Source organism: Morone saxatilis, unplaced genomic scaffold, assembly GCF_004916995.1.
Source record: "Morone saxatilis isolate NCDOM2014 unplaced genomic scaffold, NCSU_SB_2.0 Contig6, whole genome shotgun sequence".
Lineage (NCBI taxonomy): Eukaryota > Metazoa > Chordata > Actinopteri > Moronidae > Morone > Morone saxatilis.
In genome coordinates this window covers 12,629,478-12,634,949 of record NW_023340206.1, presented here as the reverse complement: position 1 = coordinate 12,634,949, position 5,472 = coordinate 12,629,478, and the positions used below count along the sequence as shown (strand labels likewise).

At 39.5% G+C, this 5,472-nt stretch overlaps 1 protein-coding gene across 1 annotated transcript in view; it reads left to right on the top strand.

Annotated features, from left to right (window-relative positions):
* Window positions 1–5,472, top strand: part of nab1b (NGFI-A binding protein 1b (EGR1 binding protein 1)) — an 18,155-nt gene that overhangs the window by 854 nt on the left and 11,829 nt on the right. The gene's annotated exons all lie outside the window — the stretch shown is intronic.

Genomic DNA, 5,472 nt, shown 5'->3' with positions numbered 1-5,472 from the left:
AATTATTGCCACTCCTGTGCGTGATGAATGTCCATTATGAGCTGAAAGGTGACAGTCATTGTAAACACTGAGCACCAACTTACTGCTCGGCTCATTCAGCTTATTTCTAAAACATTATTCACTTAATAATTCCATGAAATGAGGCGTTAAGATGCTCTTAAGGACTGAGAACACTTCTCTCACAGACACATACATACACACACACACACACACACACACACACGGTTCCTTACAGTGAGGATGATTGCATTATTGTTCTACACTGGGGAACTGGGAAATTCTTCCTGCATCACTGTGAGTTCAAGTATAGATGGAGGGGCTGAGGTAACCCGTGTCTGCTGCGTGGCACTTCACCTGGAAAGCTAGTGAGTGTGTGTATGTGTATGTGTGTGTGTGTGTGTGCGTGGTGCCATTGTACCAGCGCACGCCTCGCTTCTCCAGGTGAAAAGGCGAACTGGCTAAACTCGCTTTGTGAAGCAGGACTTCAATTAGAGCCTGCCATTCACACACACACACACACACACACACACACGCGTCTGCTGTGATAAAACTGGAGTAAGATGGCAGGCTGTTAGATATCAGTCTGAGGGTGTTTGTGCAGACGGCTGTTGAACTAACACTCTGACAGTGAGCATTATGAAGAGATTGTCCAGTTTCTATTAGTGGAAACACATTGTGGTGCGTTTATAGCTGAATAGCAGAAACCAGGTTTATTTTATTCTTTATTATATGACCTGCTTCAGGAGTCACACTGCAGCTATATATATTCATTCACTTCACACATTTGCACATTGTGAACTAAAGCCAGGAGACCTTCAACGTCACAAAAGTGGAAACATCTGTTAGTTGTGTTCTTGTATTTAGGGCTGAAACTAACAAGTTCTTCATTTGTCAGAAATGAGTGAAACATTTCTGTTCCTTAAGAGCCGAAAGTCGACTGATTTATGTGGCTTCCATTTATCTGACCTACAATCCAAAACCCAAATATGTTCAATTTACTTTCACACACGTCAGATTAAAGCATCAAATCCTCATTTTTAATAGAATATTTGGTGGAGATGCAAGAAAATATTGAAAAATATCTTATTGTGATACTTGTAAATGTACAGTAAAGGAATTATTTAATGCATTACGGTGTTATAATGTACTGAATGCATCGAGCTACTGTGAAGTTGCAGATTGCAGCTAACTGAACATCACTCGCCTCTGTAAACGAGAGCGGGCTGTGGGAGTGTGTAGGAGAAACTACAGTGGCCATGACACTTGTGAAAAGCCCCCATCTAGAGCCAGTGTTTGGTTTGTCCCTTCTGGGCTACTGTAGAAAGAACCATGGCGGTTTAACATGGCGGACTCCGTAGAAGAGGATCATCTCCCTAAATTTTACTTTATAAACCTCCAGAAACGCAAATAAAAACATACCTATGAATATTATATTAAATGAAATGTTACACACTGCGTCAGACTGCTCAATACCACATTTAAACCTTCTCTCACACTTTTACAAACTTGACAACCGACAATCATTAGGCAGCTATTGGCCGGTACAGCGTGTGGAGGTGTGTTCATGCTACTTCAGCTACTTCTGTAACTCTTCACGTGTACAACCAGCACCATCGAGGCTGAACGTGTGCAGGTCTCTCTGAGGCCGTGAAGAACAAGTATAAAGGCCTTAAGACGTTCTCGGACTGTTCCTCCGCTTCCTGAGTTAGGATGTAAATACAGTAGGGTTGTATTGGCATGGATCTGACTATAGAGGTTACAATTCAATTTGATTTGGTTATTTTCACTCTAATTTTAAGGAAACTGACGTAGTATAAAGACAGGAATGTAAAGATATATCACAGTTCTGACGTAATACAAATATTCAAATCGGTGAGATGAAAAATGAATCATGGTATCAAGGCTCAAAGTTTATACCCGATCAGAGAAATAAAAAAGGATTCTTTTATGTTCTTTTAGATATTTTTGTCTTAAAAGGGAATCTTTAATTTGTCTTCAATCTAATTTTCTTTAAAAAAAAAAGGTGAGAAAATCTTATCGTGAACCTTTGAATTGAGTGTTTGGTTGCATCCCTTTGTAAAGAACACACCACCATCTGCATAAAAAAGCCCTCAGTTTACCTTCACATCGCTGCTATCTAGCGGTTGGGGGTAGTATGTAAGAGATCGATACAATAACACAAAACAAAATATCACAGTGCGATATTTTGGATATTTTCTTGCACCCCTAAAACATCAAGTAGCACCTGTTTTTTAAACTTTATTCCGATCATGATGCACAGACACCAGTGTGGTTTCTATGTTCGTACAGATACTTAACTACTACTATCTGTTCTTTACTTGAGTATTTATTTTTACCTTTTTACACAAATATCTGTACTTTCTGCTCCTTACAAGCTCATTACTTTAGTAAGTTTAGTTTTAATGCGTCTGAAGGGAATTGTCGAATATTAATATTATTATTATTATGATCATTATTTTGCTTTCCCAACATCAAGACTGGTGCAAAACGTGACATAAACAAAATAACGTAAAAGAGTTTCAGTGCGTTTTGCACAGAAACAGCTGTTAGAAATGTCCTGTAGAGAAACAAAGACACTTTTACATAGAATCAGTACTTTTACCGGAGTGTCCGTACTTAATAAGTAAATAATATGTGTACTTTTTAGATAATCTGTTCTCTAAATGTAAAGATAATGAGGATTTCCTGTCATAAACGCTACAGTCAGGGCAGCACAACTGAGTTTATTGCAATTATATTTAAAGTAATTTGAGTCATTAGTGCATTCAGCCGTACATTTTACCAAATGTAAATATCTGCTTTTTCTTACAACTTTTGCCACATTTGAGTCCCAAAGCTTTAGTCAGGCTTTAATAAAGGATCTTTAGTCATGAATCATGAGATAAGTTGAATGGTCACATTTTCCACTTGTTTTTTCATGAGCTGGTTGTTGCATCATGATGCTTATACTGATTGGCGTGAGATTACTTTCCCACAGTGATTTGCTGCGTCACTACTTTCTTTTACAGCACTGACTCTGGTGTTACGTTCAAGGCTCGCGTTGACGCAGACGGTAGTCATGATATAGATGGAAATTCAGAAGGTTGAGCCGCTGAAAAGTTCTCAGGAAATAATAAGCACTTTTATTGAGTTTCATCTTTTTGACTTGGCTTCTACTTACAAATGCTACATTTGCACATTTTTATTTGGGCTTTAAGTACCTTGAGCACCTCACATACATCCTCCCAGTGTCCTAAACTCAAACTCACTACCTTCATTTTAAGCCGGTTTCTAGACCAGAAACAGCTTAATTTTCTGTTTTTAGAATAAAAAGAAATGGATTGATTAAAATAATAGCTTAAAAAAGGAGAATTAATTACGTAAGTTGCCATCTTTACTCCATTCCAGATGTGTTCACAGGTGACACTGTTTGTATTCGGATTGTTATTTCTGGTATTGTGTTTCTATATTTCTGTTTTTAGTGGCGTACTGTAGAGATTAAAGGAGCACTGTGTAGCATTTAGCAGTGAACTAACTGAATGAGAACGGGCTGTGTTCTGGGCTACTGGGCAGTTCAGCTCTATGGAAACATCTGTAAATAAAAACAGTTCATTCTAAGGTAACAACAAGACAATGAACAAATAAATAGTTTAAACTTGACATTAACTATAGAACTTTACTAAATGGATCTACTGACACGTCACAACAACCTGTTTCAACTAACTTTTTGTTGCCTGTCTGGTTTTTCGTGGATATTAACGATCCACTGTGCTATCAGCCGGCTGCCAGCAGGTCGGCCAAACAGCAAAAGCTTGAAATAAAACTCGAGGTATAGACTTATAGATGATCATTTTAGCACGGTCTTCTCTCAAGCAGCGTTTGTCTTTCCTAACTCAGTCAGGCTGAGTCAAGGCCTGCCTGGCTCCCTGGGCTGAGGCTCTCATGGCCTATTCTGGGCGAGGCGAGCCCACCACCTACACATCCTGCAGGGGTGGAGAGAGGCATGTGGTCCTCCCAGCAACCCGGGCCTGCTGACTGCCACTCCTCTGTTAGCTAGGCCTCCGCAGGGCCTCACATGCACATAGGAAGAGTCATAAACAAGCCTCTTTCAGACCTCCACTTTTGCTTTTTCTCAAATTTAAGGTGGCAAGTGACAAGTATTTGGCGCAGATGTGAGCGTTTCTCTGTTTTTGTAAAGGTTGAGATTGGAAGGCAGAGTGAATGACAGCGTCACTTTCGAAGATAAATCCTCATCTGACGAGCTGACAGGACAGCCAAACATACATCCAGAAAAGGTTTATTCACAGGGTTCTGCAAGTGTGGAATCTGCCCTCATGCATGTGGAGCTAAAATAAACACAGATTAAAAATAACAGCATTTCATTACTATGTGCATTCATGCAGAATATAGTATTAAACTACTGCAAGAAACGTCTCTGCTCATTTGTAGATCACTGTAAAATTAGCCTTGTAAAAACCTTTGTAGTCTTTAACCCATTCCCATTTTGAGACATGAATACATTCAAGTTTAAACCCCTGAAAAGACGTCGATAACTTAACAGCGTTAAAGCAGAAATCCTTAAAAATCCCACCAGTTGCATTTATTCTAAAAATGCAAGGCACTCGTGGCATTCTTGATGGAAAAGTCGTCCATCTAGTCGCCAAATTTAACCTTTTCACACACCTGCTGAGGTTTGATAAACCGCTATCATGCACCTGCCAAGAATAATATGTACAGTCCAAATATAAGTCTGAACGTGTCTCCATGTCGGTTTACAGCTGTAATTTTGGTGCAGAACGCAAAAAATCCAATAAAGATTTGGATGTTTGACAAAAAAACTTAACTCAAGGTCAATTTTCTACCCTAAACCCACATCTCGGCCTTAAGTGACTTTTTTTTACTCAAACTATCTCCAAGGTACTTTCAATAGCTTTCTTGCTTTTTGTGGCTGTTAATTAACCACCAAGGCAGAAAGAGAAAAGCTTCCTCTTTATTAAGAGCACTGTGACACTCAAGAAAAGGCAAATCATCTGTCCTTGGATCCCTGTCTGTCTGACTTAAAGGACAACTTTCTCACCATTTGGTGCTCAGCAGGGGGGTTTCAAGCCCTGCAGTCAGCAAATGACTTGTCTGACATTTCTACATCAGAATTTTATTGAAGGACTGGACAAGCTATTCAGCTTCAAAGAAACAGTTTGACATTTTTTTATTCTGGCCAAGAGTTTGACGAGAATATCAGCACCGCTTTTGTGTCCGTCTGTTAAATATGAAGCTGCAGCAGACAGTTAGCTTAGCTTAGCACAAAGCGTGGAAACAGCTAGCCTGGCCCGTCTGAAGGTCAAAATCCACCTCGCCTGGTGTATAACTGCAACATGTCCTCTTTACACTGATTAAATTGGCAAGATAAAAGCGATAATTAGTGAGCTTTAGGGGTTCTGGTAGGTAGAATTTGTTATCTTTAGACAGAGCCAG